At 37.5% G+C, this 22,274-nt stretch overlaps 1 protein-coding gene across 1 annotated transcript in view; it reads right to left on the bottom strand.

Moving 5' to 3' along the window:
- xkr7b (XK, Kell blood group complex subunit-related family, member 7b) overlaps nucleotides 1–22,274 on the bottom strand; it is a 79,940-nt gene that overhangs the window by 14,068 nt on the left and 43,598 nt on the right. The window lies entirely within an intron of this gene.

Here is a 22,274-nt window from a genome sequence, read left to right as displayed (position 1 = left end):
GCATATGACAAATTAACAATTTTGAAAATGCATAAACAGCAGCAGATTTACCAGCCAAACACATGGAACAAACACTGGGCCAAATATTGTGTTTGTGTTAGCCACACCAAGTGACAGATACATTTACCATAGAGTTTGATTGGATGCTCAGCCTTTCTCATCCGCCTTTTTTTTTTTTTTAACTCAGCACTGTTTTTCCTTGCTGTCAGTTTGTTATATTATACAGCTCTATACTGTGTAATCTAGCATAGTGTTGGACTGATTTTAAAGTCCAGTCTAGCAGAGCACTTATTTTTAGATTTAGAATTCCAATTAATTCATTCATGAAGTATTTGACTGATTGGACAACATGCTGTGTCTTATGGCTCCAAAAACTTGCCTTAAGGTAAAAAATGCAGGTGAAAATCAATTGCAGTGGAGGAGGATCATTTCTGACACTGCTGCTAAAAATTTAGCTAACGTTCTTACTTCCATATTCATGAGGTTAATAACATTGATTGAACAAGAACAGGATGCAACCTGTTCGAATACCTGCCTGTGCATATGCAGAAACATTGCCACATAAATCAGTCTTATATCTCCTGAAATATAGCACAAAAATAATACTGTCCCTTTATCATTTAAGTTAATGCGTTTGCCGTCACTGTTTTTGACATTTTTAACTTCTTCCCCTCAGACGCTGAAACTAAACAGTGTGTGACAGTTCCTGAGACTTGCGATAAAGTGCATGAATATTTAACGAGGCATTACATGTTGTTACATTTGCAGTGTTGCTTTTTTGAGAGGAGTGTTTTCTCTCTCTTTGGCCAGTCTATAAAAAAGACTGTAAAAATACATAAAATATCAAACTACTTTGGGGAAATTCTGGTGTAAACCTGGTTGAATTGCAAGTAGGTGAGACAAGTCTAGTACCTATATCTGAAAACAAGCTTTGGCTGAGCTGAGCGAACTGACTGTCAAAATGCCCATCACAATATGACACCAGGAGAGTGGCACTGAGGGCTTTTCACCTGTCAGCAGCTTTTGGCAGGAGAAGAAAAGGACACAACCTGATACCATACACACACATGGTCAATGCGGTGAGCACAAGCTCAAACTGGCCTTTTCTCAGAAAGTGTGTCATTCAACAAAGACGACCGAATGACCGATTCTTTCTCTTTCAGACAATTTGCAGATTCAGTTCTCAAATTCTATTCAATCTCTTTCTCCTCTTCACCGTCAAATTGATAATTCTCAATTAATTCAACAGAATTATTATCAAAAGTGATTGATTAGGGGCGAGTTGTAATGCCTACGTCAAGTGTGACATTCTAAACTAAACTGTCTTGTGGACGCGCATCACAGAGTTGGACCAAGGCAAACATTTGTAGTTGAATAGTATATAATTTTTTTAATTTTTCAGAAAAATCGCTTCACTAGAGAAAACCCTTATTCGTCGACTGGGGTTGTATGGAGCCCTTTTAAGCTAGTAATGGGCACTTTCGAAACACTGCTTCATGAAGCTTCGAAACTTTTGCGAAACTTTTGTTTCGAATCAGTGGTTCGGAGCATGTTTCAAACTGCCAAAGTCATGTGATTTCAGTAAACAAGGCTTTGTTATATCAAAAGTGTTTCAAAACGTTTCGAAATTTCAGTGGTTCACTGCTGGGTGTGACTTCTGTGAACCCATGAATCATGTGGATTCACTGAGATAACTTCCCAGTGGCGAATCATTGAACAAGACGTCTAATGTCTATTACCTGAGTATTAAGTGTTTTGAGTGTCTATTACCTGATCTCTGATGAGTTTTATACATTTGTAGATGTTTTAATGAGGTATTTTTATAATTAAAAGGAATAATAGTAGTTAATAGTTTAGCTGACCCATCCATAGAACAAACAAAACAAGCCCTGAAAATTTATAAAAGAATACATATTATACAGACACTTAATATTTAATGGTATTAGATGGTTAGTTAATTGCATCTGATAGATTATACTTTCAATAAAACATTTGCAATAGTTTTGTAAAAAAATTTTTTTATTTTATTTATTTATTTTTTTTTAATACATGTTTGGCATGAGTTTTTGTTGCATTTACACTGTTTTGACCAGCAGGAGTCACCAGCGTGTGGTGTTTTGAACACTTCGAAACAGTGAATCATTTTGCTAAGCAATTGGTACAATTGATTTGAAGCTTTGAAAAGCTTCGTTTCTCCCATCATTATTTTAAGATGCCTAAAAAGGCATTTACACAACACTGTTTTAAACTAAAAATGGAAAACTTTTTATGCATTTTGGCCGTTCATTTACACAACAACAGCGTTTTGGAGGCCTGAAAAGGCAAACCTTTGAAAACAGATTTCAAAGCGCAAGTTTTTGAAAATACCGTTATTGTCTACAAAAACACAAATTTGTGAATACAGTGTCTATAGGCGCGTAGTGTTTCTTTACAAAGCGACAACTACTGGCCTGCCAGCATATTACAGCGTTTTTAGTTGTTTTAGCGGATCCATGTGAACAGGGATTGTTTTGACAATGGTGTCGTCTGTACACGAAAAATGCAAAAAAAAAAATGCAAAAAAAAAAAAAAATTTTTTTTAAAAATTAAAAATTGTCGTAAAAACGTACCCTTCATATTGATTTTGGACCACCAAAAATGGACTAGGTGAGGCCAGTTCACTTGCATTAGAAGGAGTAAAAATCCCGGAGTGTTTTCTTCGGCTAAAGAAAGAAAGTCAAATACATCTTGGAAATTTTCATTTTTGGGTGAACTATCCCTTTAAAGGTGCAATGTGTAAATTTTCGGAGGATCTATTGACAGAAATGCAATATAATATACATAACTATGTTTTCAGTGGTGTATAAAGACCTTACATAATGAACCGTTATGTTTTTATTACCTTAGAATGAGCCATTTCTATCTACATACACTGCAGGTCCCCTTACATCAAAGTCGCCATTTTGCGCCGGCATGTTTCTACAGCAGCCCTAAACGGACAAACTGCTCTATAGAGCGCATTTGCTTGACTGGCTACTTTCTGCTGTCTCAGACAACGACATCTTTGTCCTGTGTTGGCCACCGTAGCTTCTCGATATTGCAGTTCACAACCTCACCACTAGATGCTGCTAAAATTTACACACTGCACCTTTAATTTTTCTTTCTTCTATTTAACTTTAAAGTCAAATTCTGAAATTCAATTGGTTAAGTTAATTCTACATTGATTCAAACAAAAAAACTCTCAAAATCAATTTAAGAATTTTCAAATTCCTTTGATTCAAATAAATTATGGATTATGAAAATTTGTAGAACTTATTCAATTAAAGAATTCTCAGATTCAATTCAATCTCTTGTTCTTAATCCTGTTCTCTTTTTCTTTATCTTTCTACCGCTCTGGCGCATCTCGGCTCTAACCAGCTTCAGGCCAGCTGCATTATCTAAAGGCTGCAGAAGAATATTTTATCTGAGCTCTACACTTTCAGCCTGCAACGGGAGGGATTTTTTCATGCTTAACTCTGATAGGCGGTGAGGGCCAAATATTGTATTTCATGCTCCTCTCTGATAGGCTAAAGATTTTGAGGGAACTGAGCATGCATGGCACTATGGGAGATTTTGAGATGATCCATTGCCAAGTGCTTCATGTGAAGTGAATATGAATATTTTTGCATCTGCGAGAGAGAAAAAAAGAGAAAGACAGAGCTGAAAGCAAAGACATGCCAAATATCAAATAAAATCAGAAACAATATGCTACAATTTGTGCTGTCTGTGTGTGTGTGGCGTCTTAGACAGACATTTAGCCAGTTTGTGCGCTCCAGCACATCCATTATCAAAAGGATGAATTCATCTTGAGGTCTCCAGTGCTCTGGAGTGGTTTGGAGTGACGAAACCTGAGCAAAATAAGAGAACCACCTCAGATGCAGCAATAATCTAGTTTTTCTACATCTATGTCTTAGAGAAATGGCTTTTTTTTTTTTCGGCTGATGAAGATCAGCTGTCATTGAACGGTTGCAGTGAGGCTGATATAAGACAGGTAGCAGTGAAACACATTGCAGATGAACCTGAGAACCAGAGAGAAGAGACTAAAGCAGCCAAGCTTTACAATATGAAGGACTTTAATTACACTGAGCATTGATTCTGGCATAATGAACCCTGATTACTTTATACACAGGACCTGAAGGAGTTCCATCTAATTCACACACTAAAAGATTTTTAAAAACTTTCAAAATGAGAGAGACCACAAACATGAGGACAAAAAAAAATCCTAGATTTAACTGTTTTGCTCCTATAGTGTGAGGTGTACCGTGATGTGACAAAGACAGCACACCACACAAGAACAGATTTTTAACCAGAGTCCCAACTGTGAACACAGGAAATCTCGCGAAATCTCTTGAGACTTCAGAATAAACATGACGGATGATAGGCAGGAAGAAATTGCGTTGATAGTGTTTGGAATGATTTTGGTATGTTTTACAGGACATGTTGTATAAATACTTGTGCTGTTGCCACAGATCAAAAAGCTAATCCTACATCTCTGCTGCCCAAATCCATTTAACTTTGTGCTGTGCCATGACTGCATTTGTTATGCTTCTGTCTACCGTCAGCTCGCTTTCTGATTGGATATTGTTTCGTTTCACGTGATAAACTCCAGAAACTGCGCACGTTTGACCTCGGGGTTCCCCCAAACATCATGGTTTCTGATCGTAAATATTCAACATGTTAAATATTTACGATTCGCGATCGGGGCGCCTCCGACATTCTTTCGTGCAGATTCAGTCACTCTTAACACACCTCACACCACAGGAACATCTGATAAGATAATCTGTAGAACCATCAAGATAATCGGGACATTACCTAGGATTGCCGGAAGGGGGGAAATCGGCCCAAAATCAGCCCGATTATCTTGTGGTGTGTACCCAGCATAAGGAACTATACAGAGAGACAGAAAGAGAGAGAGTATGAGAGTATGTGTGGGGTTATTTATCCTCTGAAGTAATTAGCACCCCTGTCCCCGTTGAGACCGCCGAAGAGCATTCTTGTCTAACACGCTTACAGTCAACACTGTTTAATGCAGTCCGAATTTCAGCAGTAAACTGTATTATTATCTGGTGTGTCTGTTAGCAGATGTGCCATCTGCTGCGTAAAGAAATCATTTAGCTAATTGAAGAACTTCCAAATTCAATTGAATCTTTCTCTCATTCCTCAAAATTGCACTATGGTATTATGTTCTTTAATTAACATGCAAAAGAATTCTTCATTTCAATTGAAGATTATTTAATTGAATCAACTGAATTGGTTGAATTTGAAGTCACACTGAAATCAACAGAAGATCTCTAATTCAGATTCCATTAAAGAATTCTAAAATTCAGTGGATTCAGCAAAGTCCAGTTTGGCTAATGATTGAAGCTGGCTGAAGCTAGTCATTGGCTAATCAAAGCAGGAGCCGGTCAAACTAGTAGACTATTCTAGAGGAGACCATCTTGCCTAAGCTGGTTGAAAACTCCTTGAGCTCAAGGATGAATTATGGTCCTGTGTGTGGCCCTGGGACACTAGATTATGAGAAATAATATTTACATACAGTAAAAATATCAAAATTGCAACAAAAATGTGACCCTGGACAACATAACCAGTCATAATTTTTTGAAATTGAGATTTATACATGAATAAATAAGCTTTCCATTGATGTATGGTTTGTTAGGAAAGGACAATATTTGGCTGAGATACAACTATTTGAAAATCTGGAATCTGAGGGTGTAAAAAAATCTAAATATTGAGAAAATTGTCCTTAGCAACACATATACACTGACAAAAATACATTTTGGATATATTTACAGTGGGAAATGTACTAAATATCTTCATGGAACATGATTTTTATTTAATATCCTAATGATTTTTTGGCATAAAAGAAAAATCGATAATTTTGACCCATACAATGTATTGTTGGCTATTGCCACAAGTATACCCGTGCGACTTATGACTGGTTTTGTGGTCCAGGGTCACAAATGTGCAAAATTATTGTCGTACAATTGTACTTACAAACTGTTATATGTACAATACATTGCAAAAGACATTAATGCACCGTGACAAGTATACAACATCAAAGCTGCTGAGAAGGGCCCAGGAATAGATAACATTTCTTCGGTTATTTCACACTGTGGTGATACTCACTGGCACATGTTCAAGTGCTCTTCATCTATCTATATCAATATTACATCTGTAGTGGCTTGTTTCCAGGAGTCTGGAGGCCCCTGACAGTCAGAGACCCCGGGGCACTGGCCCCATTGGCTCGGTCCATAATCCATCCTTGCTTAAGATGGTATGACCTGTTTTTTCCAGTTGGAACAAGAGCTGGTGTGGGTGTTTAAGGTGGCAAGGAGGTAAACACTTGTGCCAAACTGTGAACGTGTGGAATCAAAACACACAAGCACATCGATCGCCTCTCAGATACACAAATATACCAAAGTGTATAAAATGTGTGAGCAAGACTGTATATAACTATATATACACTGCTCAAAAAAATTTAAGGAACACTGAAAACACATCAGATCTCAATGGGGAAAAGAAATATCATGCTGGATATCTATACTGATATGGACAGGGTAATGTGTTAGGAACGAAAGGATGTCACATTGTTTGATAGAAATGAAAATTATCAACTTACAGAGGACTGAATTCAAAGACACCCTGAAAATCAAAGTGAAAAAATGATGCAGCAGGCTAGTCCATTTTGCTGAAATGTCATTGCAGCAACTCAAAATGGTACTTAGTAGTTTGTATGACCCCCATGTGCTTGTATGCATGCCTGACAATGTCGGGACATGTTCCTAATGAGACGACGGATGCTGTCCTGGGGTATTTCCTCCTAAATTTGGACCAGGGCATCACTGAGCTCCTGGACAGTCTGAGGTGCAACCTGGCGGCGTCGGATGGACCGAAACATAATGTCCCAGAGGTGTTCTGTTAGATTTAGGTCAGGTGAGCATGGGGGCCATTCAATGGTATTAATTCTTTCATCCTCCAGGAACTGCCTGCATACTCTCACCACATGAGGCCGGGCATTGTCGTGCACCAGGAGGAACCCAGGACCCACTGCACCAGTTTAGGGTCTGACAATGGGTCCAAGGATTTCATCCCGATACCTAATGGCAGTTCAGGGTGCCATTGTCTAGCCTGTAGAGGTCTGTGCGTCCCTCCATGGATATGCCTCCCCAGACCATCACTGACCCACCACCAAACCGGTCATGCTAAACAATGTTACAGGCAGCATAACGTTCTCTACAGCTTCTCCAGACCCTTTCATGTCTGTCACATGCTCAGGGTGAACCTGCTCTCATCTGAAAAGCACAAGTTTTCACCCCCGGCTCTTAATGCATTTTTATAAATTCAGCTATTTTTTTGTCTTGTGTAAACATCTGTAAACAGTTTATTCAGGACAGTACTAAATAAAAATAACATGCAATTTTATGATCCTTATTATTTCGTTAAAACAATTTTTGCTGATTCTTCAAGGGGTATGTAAACTTTCAAGCTCAACTGTATGTCATGTTTTATCAAATTCTGAAAATTCTATTAATATAATTATTATTATAAAAAATAAAGCAATAAATTAAACTAAATCAATTTCAATCAAATGAAATCAGTATCAAAAAAGCCATATTTGCACACTGCAGTGGCACAAGCTGCATCTAGATTTATTTACAATCTTACACATCAAAAACTGACCTGAAGCACCCAAAGCCCAAAAGAAAAGAAGTGAAAATTATATTTTTATCATGGCTGGTCTAAGATAGTTCTGCGTATACTGTGGCTTACTTTAACATCATGATCTGCGTAAGTAAATGAGTCAATTTAGAGTGAGTCAAGGCTGGAAAAATCGAATGCTATTTACTTTTACTCAATATGAGCCACATGCTATTTCAAAGACAGGATGGCAAGTTCCCCGCGACTCCATTAGCATTGCAAAGCAACGAGCAGCGTGACTAACATCTCCTGTCTATCAGCCTGTCCCCACCTTAGTCTTCTACCATCCCAGCAGCCCCTGGGGTGGAGCTGCTGTAATTAGCGTGATTAATGCTCATATTGAGTGTGAATGAGGCCTGGGAGGTTTTTCCAGCCAGAACACACACACAAACACGCACACATACGTACTGTATACACACTAATACACAAATGGAGTCTGCTATACCCAGGTAGAGTCTTTTTCTGACTGACAGAGTTCCTCTGAAAACAAGTATCCAGGACGGAGAAAGAACTCATTAACTCAGCCAAATACAGCTAATTACACTAAACGAGGCTTAGAGCCCACAAAATACGGAAGCAGGGAAGATGCAGCTGGCGCACAGGGTTCTAGGTGAAGAGCCTCTCTCTATCTCTCTCATTCACATTCACACGCTCATCCCCACATACATACATAAAACAGCTGCCGCCACATTAAAGCCTGACTGAAAGGACTTGACAAGATATTCAGTGATATTATGGCTGCTTTGAATAAGGAATTCTACGACAAATGCCACATTGAACTTCAATGAAAGAAATCTGTTCTGGTTTGAATAGGAAAATATTTTATTCAACATGTTTATCCATAGCAAGAAACAAACACAATCCTCACACGGAAATGAAGCCCTCTTTAAACACACCTGAGCTTCATACTCGTCTGCTATGCTTCTTGTTTGTAATAAACTCTCTGAAAAATTATTTTGAGCTCTACTTTAGCTTTGATGACAGACAGATATCCGTGACGGAAAACTTTCCCCAATTTTAAACTAAAAAACAAATAAGGATGTCCCCAGATATCCTCAAAACCTCAGGTTTTGTCAGATTTTTCAGTAATAGGTACAGATGATGTCCCCAAAATAGGGTTAAGTACACACACACACACACACACACAGACAAAATTTCCATTTCTGTTCAAGTGAACTCTTCTGTTATTACATCTTTATTTCCATTCATTTCACTTGTCACCATAATTTCTATAATTTCTATTTGATTTTATGAGTTTTTCCCCAAACTCAAAATAATAATAAAAAAGAAAAGAAAATTACATTTAATGGGTCAATGACAAATTCTTGGAAAGTTCTATCCAAGTTCTTGGGAAATGTTGGTTTCATATGGTTTTGAAAAATGTTATGCCATTTTCAAAAGAAGAAGAAGAAGAAGAAGAAGAAAAAAAGTTTAAATTTAAAAATGTCATGTGGTGTGACTATCAAGTAAAAAGCCATAGCATAATTTCTTTGGAACTTGAATACAGTACATGTAAGTGTAGTCATTCCTTTCAAAAACATTTTAAATATTTTTAAGGTAAAGCATATTTTGTTAGTTTTGATTTTTGCATTGTGACATTCCCATCAATTCTCATTATTGTAATACAAAAACAACAACTATAGCCTACTATTTAAATTGTAGAATCTATACATCATTGTCATATTTGAAGTATTGCTTTCAATTTATGCTGATTTTAATAAAAATATTGTATCCAGACACCCTGATTCTCATTACTGTACTGACATATGACCAAAATGTCTCTGTGAGGTTCACTCATAAGCAATATGTTGGGACTCTCTTGTGTATTTTGACCTGTTTGAACTCTTCGTAATTCGAAGTGGAAAGTTCTCTGTAAAGATGCTTTATACTGCTGCTGCAATAACTTTTATTGGAAGACATAAAGTCCTCAAAGCGAGGAAGAAAGAAAGAAAACGAGCAGTTAGAAAACTGCTGCATGTGGTTTAACTAAATGAGGGTAATTATCCCATTTGAATGGAGAGAGTCCAGTTTAAGCCATGGATTATACACTAAACCCAGGTGAGTGACTGTCTGAATGACTCTACTTAAACTGTAAATTTAACCCACTAAGCAATTACAGTTCAAAGACATCATCAATATTTAGTGTGTGTACTTAGCTAAAGTTTAGGAACAAAACAGCCCTCAGAAGTGAGCTGAATCAGAGAAAACCTTTCTTTGGTGACATCCAGAGACATCCTGAATTGGAAAACCAGTTCATAAATAATGTCAGTATCATTGTGAGTAACAAATGTGTCTTTTTCTTCCCTAATGTGATGTCAGTGAATGCCGTGAATATGTAATGTGCAAACATGCTTTCAGCACTCTGGATTCAAACATTCTTTTAGCACTGCATCGTTTTGAAATAATTTGAGTAAGAAGCTGATGAGGTGATGACATCCATAGAATACATTAATACATTACCCACTGAATACATTAATATATAAACCTGAGCGCAGTAAATCCCTCTATGCCAGCAGACAGATGACAAAGTGTCCATCCCTCCTGGAAAGTCTATACAAGCACACACCTGCACAGCTCCACGAATAACAACATTACGCTCTTACTCCAAACCACATGCTTCTTCCTTCACTGTCTCTCTGCAAATCTATTCTGTCCTTTAGTTTCTGACAAAGTAATGACTGTCATTAATCTCTAACAGTATATTGACATGTCTCTGTCTTAAGTATACTTCAAGTTCATTTTATTAAGTATACAAAGTTCAAGTATATTGTAAGTATACTTTTTGTAGTAAGTATACTAATTTCAGTGCACTAGTAGTATACTTGTAAGTGTACTATTTCAATCAGTGGTGCGCATTGATGTTTTAAAATTATTATTTTTTTTTTACATTTGTATATCAAATATAAATTCATGCCCCTATACTTAATGTTTTCACTTTTTCCTATTTAAACATTACATAAAGACTAAATACAATTTTACTATTTTGTATTTTTACAGTATGTAATTAATGTTCTATTGATTAAAACCAAGTACAAATCTCATCAAGTTGATGTTTTTGTGCATTTTTACATTTATTCCAAAATAATATCTAAAGGCAGTAACAATTTAAGCAATATATTTTATTTGTGAACTGATGTTCAGCTGTTTTTTAATAGTCAAATTATGTTCATCAGTCATCAAGCTCAGTATACACTGGTCACAGACATGAAAATGTAAGCTACTTTTATTTTCGTCAAGCTGATTGCTCACTAAAACCCCCCACAGTCATCATGTTTTCAGGCCATTTCAAGTTTGATTTTCACATGACAAAGCAGTGATATCTAAGTGAGTGAGTTGTTTACTTACTTTTTATTTAGTCTTCCCATTAAAGGGTTAGTTCACTTTCAAATGAAAATTAGCCCAAGCTTTACTCACTCTCAAACCATCCTAGGTGTATATGACTTACTTCTTTCTGATGAACACAATCTGAGTTATATTAATAAATATCCTGACGCATCCGAGCTTTATAATGACAGTGAGCAATACCTACAAGTATGAGCTCTGTCATGGAACACACCGTGTAAAGAAGATGAGAGATGCAGGATACAAATAACATTAAAGTTTACTTAATGAATAACAGGTAACAAACAGCATAACCCACAGAGGATGAACAGAACGGGGAGTATAAATACACAGAGTGATGAGGAAGCTAAACAGGCACAGGTGCCAACAATACAGGACATCATGGTGACATTACGCCCCCCCTCGGATAGGCGCGTCCTCGCACCATGATGACGACAGAGAAGAGGGTGTGGAGATGAGGCAGAGGCTTATGTGGAGGGCATGGAGCTGGTGACGGGTGGTGATGATGTGGAAGAGTCGACGGAATGATGGACCATGGTGGAGCTGAAGGTGGGAGGAGCCAGGGTGGAGACCTGAGTGACGGGTTGGGCAGAATCCAGGGTCCGGACAATGGAGGCGGAACCGTGGTGACGGTAGGAACCGGCGTAGTAGAGAGGTTGACGGACCGGGGCGAATCCGAAACTCTGGAAGCCTGGAGCCCAGCCGCTGACTGACTGAGGCGTTGACGGGGATCCGGCTGGTGCAGGTTGTAGGCATCGCCGGAACCCCGGAAGTCCGTGTCAGCAGCTGGGTGTCGACCGCCAAAGGCCGACCAGGAGTCCCAATGGAACCCAGCGGAGTCTTTGGGCAGATGGGCCGCGGCAGTGACAAAGGAGTGGTGAGGCAAGGTGCAGGTGACGGGTTGACAGGCTAAGGTGGAGGCGTGGGCCTGGAGGCCCGATGCGTAGCCGGAGACTCTCCTTCATGTCGCGCTGGTATTGGAGAGGCCCGAGGCGAGGCAGGCGAGGCAGGTGAGCCGCATGGAGCTAGCGGCGGTGGCAGGGCCAAGGAGCTTGATGACACCAGGGGCGCCGACGGATCCAAGAGACTGGCCGAAACCAGCGATGGAGGGAGGATCAGGATGTTAGGGTGGGAAGAGGGCAGAAGAAGGTCTCCGGATGGAAACGGTGAAGAGACTTATGATACAAGGGTGGGGACTTGGGTGGGAATAGGATTTGCCGATCAAAGAGCTATTAGGTCAATGTCCGCTCCTGGCTCTGCGATGGACTGATCTGCCTGCCAAAGCTCAGGCGCTTTGATCTTCTCCGGCTCCGTTTGTGTAAAAAAAAAATCCATATTTAAAAAGTTATGAAGTAAAATATCTAGCTTCTGCCAGACCGCCTTCCGTATTCAACCTACGAAGAAAGTGTAAACTGGCGTCACGTCAGTTACGTTTTTTTCCGTAAGTTGAATAGGGAAGGCGCAGGATGTAGCGTAAGCATTTTGAATAGCGAGAGTTTTACACTTTCTTCGAAAGTTGAATATGGATGGCAGTCTGGCGGAAGCTTCATAACTTGTTAAATATGAATATTATTTTTACACAAACACATCGCTTCACTTCAGAAGGCCTTTATTAACCCCCCGGAGCTGTGTGAAGTATGTTTATGATGAATGGATGTGGATGGATGCACTTTCTTCAGCTCATACTCGTTGATCCTTATCACTGCCATTATGAAGCTCGGATGCGTCAGGATATTTATTAATATTTCTCCGATTGTGTTCATCAGAAAGAAGAAAGTCATATACACCTAGGATGGCCTGAGGGTGAGTAAACCTTAGCGAAATTTTCATTTGAAAGTGAACTACTGTAATCCTTTAATGGCATCATTTTCTTCATTCAGCCAATTCTCAAAAGCGCACAAAAACCGATCATATCCAATTATAGCGCGATAGAGGCATTGCCTTCTCTCACGTGACTTTCCTCCATTCGTTCTCAATTACCCCCCACTTATCCCACTGCATGCTTTAGGGAGTCTGTTAAAAGTCAATGTGCTCAGGGGAGGCAAGAGAGACACGGCGTCCCACTGTAACTTTACCTGCGGGTGTCGCTGTTGGACAGTGTTACTTTAGAAAAACTAGTGATTTATACACTTTTTAATGTCACATTTTGTAATATTTGCATTGTTTTATTTTTGTAATATCGATTATTTTCTCATCCAATTTTTATCCAAGGCCTCCCTTGCCTCCTCGGAGGAAACGCCCCTGATTTCAATACTATTTGGGACTAAACTGACCCACTTTTTAGTGTATAAAATTATACTTTTAAGTATACTTTAAGTGTAACAGTAGTAAACTTTGAGTACAAGTTTACAACTAGTTTACAACTAAGTTTTTTGTTTGTACTGCATCTATACTACAAGCCAACTTATAGGTATACTGATAGTTTACTAGTTAAATACTTGTAGAAGTATTATAAAGGCCAGTATGAATCAAATCTCTTACAATAGGTTTACTCTTACACCTTGGAAGAATTGTCAATAAAATCAGCCAAATTTTTCATCTGCTTATGTGTGGGTTATTATCACTGTGTACAAAGAAGGTCAGGTTCAACATGCATGTTTTACTTACTCTAAGCTATTCCACCTCAAAGCTGACTTGTTACTATATGTGACCCTGGACCACAAAACCAGTCATTATTATTATTTTTTTTTAAATAGACATTTATACATTTATACATTATATAGATTTATCTATGTATGGTTTGTTAGGATAGGACAATATTTGGCCGAGATACAACTATTTGAAAATCTGGAATCTGAGGGTGCAAAAAATATCTAAATACTGAGAAAATCGCCTTTAAGGTTGTCCAAATGAAATCCTTAACGATGCATATCCACTCACAAAAATACATTTTTGATATATTTACGGTAGGAAATTTACAAAATATCCTCATTGAACATGATCTTTACTTAATACCCTAATCATTTTTGGAATAAAAGAAAAATTGATCATTTTGACCCATCCAATGTATTGTTGGCTATTGCTACAAATATACCTGTGTGACTTATGGCTGGTTTTGTGGTCCAGGGTCACATATAAACTTGAACATGTAAGTTTATTAAATCTTGATTATAACCTATTACATATAGCGAAACAGGACAGACAAGGTAACATTGAAGACTGTTTTTCACAGTTAAATGTATTCACACCAAGATAATTAAAAATGCATTTTTAAATTATAATAAATCAGCCAGAGACAAAGTTCTTCTAATCTTCACATGACAGCCTATTACACACAATGGAACTAATTAGACAAACACAATGCAGCCAATCACAATGATCAAACCCTGTAGTTGTTCTTTTAACACCACTGAAAAGGAAAAATATAAAATGTAATAAAATATTCATCTGACATTGAAATAATGCTGACATTGAAATAATACAATTAGACTAGAGTTTTTCTGAAGAAAATAAGAGTAGTGCTTGTCTGTGCAAAAAGCTAGAGCATTCTGGGTGGTTTCCAGGTGCTTGTTTACTTCTAAAAAAGGTGTACCCAAGTGGCTATGATATTCCTTAGATGTGCCTCGGGACCCTCCTACAATTCAAGCTGATGAGAATTTTTCATCTGTTTACCTTAAAAAGTCATCAGTCGCTTGGAAAATGAATAGCACACCTCACGTCCATAACACAAATAGTGCAGGATGAGTTACACGCCGAAGCTTAATACTGAGGATTAGGGGTTTGTTCAAACTACTAACCCTGAGAAGTATATGGTTAAAAAAATCATGATTAAAAAGGAAAAAATGCATTGAAATAGTCCTCTGTAAACGTAGTTTTGCTTTCCCATGCATTATGCATGTTGCAGCACAGCACTCTCAAGTAAACACATTTTCAGGAATGTTTATTGATGTGATGTGCACACACACACACACACACACACACACACACACACACACACACAGACACACATGCACATCAACTGTCTCACTTTCTCTTGCTGTATGACTGTCTCTTTCTGTCTTGTCCAGCACTGGTCAGCAGTAGTCAGCACTGTCAAAAATGCAGAGCGATAAAGATTGAGACTCTGCCTCTCTCTTTTCACAAGAAGTTCAGTATCTGATTGACAGCTGTCCTGTGCCATGAGGCTTTGAATAACACTTTTATAAAGTTCTGCACTCCAGAGAGAGAGATAAGCCTCTGCAATACCAGTGCTATTTTTGAAGAATGGAGTTAAACGTGAAAATATAACTTTACACTTTTCCAGGGTTATTATAAACCCTATAGTATCTAATTACCTTTTCATACTTTATTTCCTGTTGAATAAATTGTGGAAGTGGTGAATATGTGTGAATATGTGCATGAGTGAGTATATGCAGCTCAAGTTTTGGATTGTTTCGCTGTCCTTCTCATTCCCTCTATATTCTGCCAAGACAGCAAAGATGTAAAACTCAGAACAACAAAGAGCTGGAGAGCGATAGAGACAGAGAGAAAGACACTACCGAGAAAAATCATGTCAAACTATGTAAAGCTGAAATGACTCAATCTTCAAAATGATCGAGTAGAATGAATCTTCATTTTTCTGTTGTCTTCTTCAGTTGTCGCTTGGATGTTTGAGAAAACGGAACAAAGACCAACTTCGTGAAACAATCCCACTCAAGCCCACAATCTGTCCATCTATGCCTTCTCTCACGCTGCTCGCCTGCCAATCAAAAACACTGATCATTATCGCCATGGAGACAGAAGGCTTGGTGACGTCATCAAACAAGCTTTCAGAACAGCATGTTATCAGAAAGTCGCTCACTGGTGAAAAGAGTTTTCTTCACTTCTAAAGTTAACTTAACACTCTGTAGAGTCAAGGTCAAGTGACGGTTTGGCTTTAAAATGGTATGATTCTTTCTACTTATTAGTTTATCTAGTTCTCTCTCAGACAGAGCAAATCTTTCCAATTAGTGAGGCCAGTGGTCTGGAACAAAGAGACGCACAAAATGTCTTTACGGGATTAGCCACAGTGTTTTTCTTCCTTCATTAAAATGCACTGGAAATATAGAATGGTACACACACACACTCCTAAACCTACCCATCACAGAAAACATTCTGCAATTTTACATTTTTAATAAAACATCATTTAGTATGTCTTTAAAGCTATTGTAAATATGAGGACTCGTGAAATGTCCTCATATTTCATGTTTACGTTGTAATACCAGTGTAATACCCATGTCATTATACAAATTTGTGTCCTCATAAATCACAAAAGCACACACGCACACACATTTACTATATAGGTAAATAAGGACAATTTAAGGAAAATTAATTATAATATTGATTAATCCAAACGTAAACTTTAACCCTATGCTGTTAAGTATAGAGGTTAAATATATATATTAACAAACAATTTACATGTAAATACATATAAATTATGATGGATGGATGGACAGATAAATAAATAGATAGTTCTCTAGTTAACTAATTATCCATCCATCCATCCATCCATCATAATTTATATTTTATATTTATAATTTGTATATCTGTAAGAGGTATAAAACATATAAATATAATAATTAGGGATGCACCGATACCGATACCAAGCACATGTACTTGTACTCGTACTCGTAAAAATACCCCCGATACCAAAGACCGATACCTCACGTGACGTAACTGACAGAATTTTCCGTGCACAGAGACGCCGGCGGCAGCAGCAGCAGCAGAAACAATGTCAGCCTCAGAGGTGTGGAAATACTTCAAAATTAATGATGACAACACACACATTGCGAACTGCATGCTTTCAATCACAATTCGTTATCGATTAGTGAAGGCAGGATAGGCGGAATCGCGCTGAATGACACAGGCCAGAAGCACTCCCTCTCGCGCTCTCTCTCTCTCTTTCTTGCGCGCGATCCTAGTTCTCTCAGACAGCGCGCGATCAGTTCTCCTCGCGCCCGAATGGTCAAATGCACACATAGTTGTCAAAATGTCCATCGTGTGGAGTAAATACAGTCGGTTATGGCTTAAGTGGACATTTGGGTGAAAACAGGATATGTGTCAGTATCCATGGATTCGGTCTTAAAGGGACCGTAGCCTATATTTGTCATTAACGTTAATAAAACAACAAAATATGTTAAATAAATGTATACATGGTAAATAAACCTACTTGATGCAAAAACTTGAGAAAATGAGATCCAGGCAGTCCAGCAATGATTATGTCAGAGATCAAATTTGAATAAGGAATAACAACTTTATTAATTAAAAATTATAGAGACAAACAAATTAATTAATTAATAGTTAATAATAAAATCTAGAGTATTATATTTAATAGATGAAGATGAAGATCAGAATATAGAGAAAGAAGGAACAAAATGAAGACATTTGCAGAATGAAATGAGAGAAGAAGCAGAAGAGATGCAAGAAGCAAAAAGAGCAAAGAAAAGCTAAACTATCAAAGACCCAGTCCGTTTTATACCATTAGCATAGGTAAACTTACATCCCACTCAAACTTATGTTTTGGTCTAATAAGAAAAGGTCAAATGGATTTATCCATTATGTCATAGACTGGTCAAATGTCAAAAATATGAAAATAGATATAGGGGTTGTTTCGACACCCTTAAGGGAATTATGCAGATCTTATATTATCACATGTCAGCAGAAATAGAAATTGACATATTTTGATACAAAGGTACATTGAGTTCAAATGAGCAACTAATTCTGAAAACATCGCTTCTGCAGTACTTGGCAGGCGTCCAATATCTAACCACAAACGTGTCAACATGACCTATCACATTGGAACACTTTGAAGAACAACTCAATATAGCAAGCATACACCATGGACATCAAGAAGAATAACCATAAAGGACTACATGAATATATGCAATCAAAAGTAATATTGATAAATCATAAGCCATAAATGATTAACATGAAATATGAATAAAATGCATGAATATGAATATTGACCATTTTGGATGCACCACTACTGTATCTGAAAACCAAGTTTATTTAATTTGTATCTCTATAGTATTTGTTGTATTGTTTGTAATTTGTTTGAACATTTCTTTTTATATAACAACAATTATATATATTGGTAATTATGCCCTTTGAAGGTTATTGGACACTGTGAAATTTTTGTTCTTTAAGTTTGTGACAAGCACATAAAATTATTACTTTTTTCATTAGAGTAAAAATAAAGAAGCTGTCCTTCATTAGTCTCACTGTGTTGTGCTTGGAAAACTGCAACATCACCAAAAAAAAAAAAAAGAGAGAGAGAGAGAGAGAGAGAAGAGAGAAAAATTAATAAATGTATAGGCATCGCATCGGTGTCCTTATCGGCGAGTACTATAAAAAAAAAGTGTCGGTACTTGTACTCGGTCCTTAAAAATGGTATCGGTGCATCCCTAATAATAATGTCTAAATATTTCACACACACACACACACACACACACACACACACACACACACACACAGGTGTTCTGACGTAGAATCTGGAAGCGTAAACAGCGTAGGAGACTGACAGGGTAGAGAAGAAATTGTTGAATAAAGTCGTTATGTTTTTTTTGTTTTTGTGCACAAAAAGTATTATTAAGGTTGAACCACTGTAGTCAAATGGACTATTTTAACAATGTCTTTGCTACCTTTCAGGCTCTTGAAAGTGGTAATTAAATTGCTGTCTATGGGGGGTCAGAAAGCTCTTGGATTTCATCAAAAATATCTTAATTTTTGTTTTGAAGATGAACGAAGGTCTTACAGGTTTGGAACGACATGAGGGTGAGTAATTTATTTTTTTGGGTGAACTAACCTTTTAAGAGCAGTGGGTGATTGTCTCTTTTTCTTTTGTTGTTTGATTAACATTATTGAACCAGAAGATATATGATTCTGCAGTCACATTAACATCTAATGAAGTCAATGTTTACGAACGTAAACAGTGACTTCATTAGATGTTAAAGTGACAGCAGAATAAAGACTGTATTTACGTGGATTTATGTGGACATTTTGACATAATTTTGTGTGTATTTGCGCAAGATGAGAAAGATAACTCAATTCGGTAGTCGCGTGCTGTCTGAGATTCAGCTTTCTGTGTGCGCGTGCAGAAACGATCTATCACAGCGCGCCAGTACCTCACTGATTTCTCTTTCACAGCGTCTTGAGCTTGAAAGGCTTAAAATCACTTGAATGAACACGTGAAAATGAGGAAGGACCACTGGTCCGATCATTCAGATTACAGTTTTAGGGGGGCCAAGATGACAGATAGGGGGGCTGAATGTTAAATATAAATATATAAATGTTAAATATACATGTTTACTGCTATAAATGTTAAATATACAAATCCTAAATCTAAATGCAAGTTAGCTAAATATTTAGCAAGTATGCAAATGTATGATGCCTATGGGTAACACCAATCGGTGGCACACATAGTTGAGCTAAAATGCTGAGCTCGTGCTACAGGCATGCAGCATTAGGCATTAGATTCACTAGCAAAATGTTGACTCCGAGCTAAATATCTTCAGTGACAAACTACAGCTAGCAGAAGTCTTTATGTATTTCTTTTGACCTGTTGCATAGTCACAATCAATGGCTTACTTTCTCTGCTTAAAGGGATAGAAAAACATAACAATAATCTACTAACCATTCCAAACCTCTTTGAATGAACACACAAACAGATATTTTGAAAAAATGTCTATGAGTCTATTCTACCAAAGTTAGTGGGGTTCAATGTTGTTTTGGACCCCATTGACTTTCATTGTATAGAAACAGTTGAAACATTCTTCAGAATATCTTTTTTTTGTGCTTTTTAGAAGAAAGAAAGCCATACAGGTTTGGAATGACATGAGAGTGAATAAATGATGACAGAAGGCTCATTTTAAGGGTGAACTATCCCGTTAAGCTGTCTATGGAACTCAAATTGATTGAACCCAGAACACCCCTTTAAGCTGTAGATTTAATATTAATCTACTATTAAAAGCCAAATGGGGAAAAAGCAGCAACCAATTTGCATACAACATGCTATCATAAAATAAGTAGACTCCATAATGCTCTCTCAAAGCCATCGAGCAGGATTACAGAGCCTAAAAGAGGAGTATTAAGTGACAGCATTGGTGGTCTTGATCAGACTGAACTGGTTTAGATTTCCTCTGTGGGATTGGGCAAACTTGGTTTAGCACTCAACCACAGACATATGAACTGCCAAAGTCCTCTCTCTCTCTGTCTTGATCTGTCTCTCCATATCTTGCTTTCTCCCTCTTATCCCTCCTGTCTGCCACTTGATGTCATCTGCTACCATGACCTCTGCTGTTTCCATGGAGATGTGAGAGTGGTGGCATACTCGCTCTTTTAATAATTAACATGTCTGGAGAATGGAGCTGTTCCAGAGAAGCTGTTCAGGTATATTGCTATGTCTCAGACATACCATAGGTCCTTCAGATTGCAGTGTGGCTGTTCATTGCAAACATCCACCATCTGGCTGAAAGAGACCTCAACAATGTTTCAATGGCCCTTACTATAGTAATGTGATGTTATGGTACTGAGATTTTACCAGATGTACTGAATGATACCATATTCATGTAAAATGTAAAAATGTAATGTTTTAATTACTTAATTTCAATTTAATGGACAATTTATGATGATTGAATTTTCAGTTTAAAGTAAATTAGATGGGACCAACTAAATGTCAATTATTGATTTCGGCCAAAGCATTTGGGGAAAAACTTTTATACCAACAATAATTGTTATATCCTAAATAGATGTTGTTATATACTTTTTTTTAAGTTCCATTCTCAATTTAATTGGCATGATAAAACACAGTGTTACTATAGTAGCTAGAAATCTGTGGCAAAAATTTAAAAGAAAAATTAATCTGTGTTGAAATGAAATATTTCTCTAATGTAAATAATATGTCCTTGGTAGATGGCAAAAACTTGTAGCATTAGCATAGTAATATTTCAAAAATGTTAGTGGAGAGGATAATTCTAGCAAAAAGAAAAATAAGGTCAGAATACATGGTATTAGCATGGTACGTGTCCAAAGAAACATTGTACTTTGATATATACCATGATACTGAATGACAACCTCTCCATGACATGGTATTTTCATGGTATATGGTACTTCAGAAAAACAAGATAAAAAGAGTGAGTGAATGAGTAAGTGAGTGAGTGAGTGAGTGAGTAAGTGAGTGAGTGAGTGAATGAGTGAATGAGTATGCGAGTGAGTGAATGAGTAAGTGAGGGAGTGAATGAGTAAGTGAGGGAGTGAATGAGTAAGTGAGTGAGTGAGTGAGTGAATGAGTGAGTATGTGAATGAATGAGTGAGTGAGTGAGTGACTGAGTGAGTGAATAAGTGAGAAAGTGAGTGAGTGAGTGAATGAGTGAGTGAATGAGTGAGTGAGTGAACAAATGAGTAAGTGAGTGAGTGAGTGAATGAGTAAGTGAGTGAGTGAATAAGTAAGTGAGTGAGTGAGTGAATGAGTGAGTGAGTGAGTAAATGAGTAAGTGAGTGAGTGAATGAGTGAGTGAATGAGTGAGTGAGTGAATGAGTGAGTGAATAAATGAGTGAGTGAATGAGTGAGTAAGTGAGTGAATGAGTAAGTGAGTGAGTGAGTGAGTGAATGAGTGAGTGAATGAGTGAGTGAGTAAATAAATAAGTGAGTGAGTGAGTGAGTGAATGAGTGAGTGAATAAATGAGTGAGTGAATGAGTGAGTGAATGAGTGAATAAATGAGCGAGTGAGTGAATAAATAAGTGAGTGAGAGTGAGTGAGTGAATGTGTGAGTGTGAGTGAGTGAGTGAGTGGAGCAATAAAGGTTGAAACTTTCAACATCTGATGCTTTGATGAAACTAACCAGTGTTTGTGTGTTACAGTCTTCTATTTTTTCATTAGAAAACCCAAAGATCTATCCATCAAGAGGTCATCAGAGAATGGGAAAGTCAGAGAACGAGCAAGCAAGAGAAAAACAGAATGAGAAAGACAGGTATTTAAAATGAGAGAGACAAGGAGGATCGAGGGCAAGTGATCAATGTGTGCTGCCAACCTCTTCAGCTCTGATAGGATCTGTCTGTGCGCTGTACACATTCATTTGCAAGAGAAATCAGACATGAAACAAGAGCTGCACACATCTGAGTAAATGTATAATATGTTTGTTTTAAGCAAGTTGGTAATTGCGTTAAATCGCATGTTTGTAATTATGTATGTGTCTGTCTTTGTCGCAGGTGTGTAAAAGTCACACTGCCACTCAGTGTGTAGCTGTCACAGTGTTAAATG

Source organism: Ctenopharyngodon idella, chromosome 22, assembly GCF_019924925.1.
Source record: "Ctenopharyngodon idella isolate HZGC_01 chromosome 22, HZGC01, whole genome shotgun sequence".
Taxonomy (NCBI): domain Eukaryota; kingdom Metazoa; phylum Chordata; class Actinopteri; order Cypriniformes; family Xenocyprididae; genus Ctenopharyngodon; species Ctenopharyngodon idella.
Note: the sequence above shows the minus strand (reverse complement) of the source record. Positions and strands in the feature narration are given on the sequence as shown.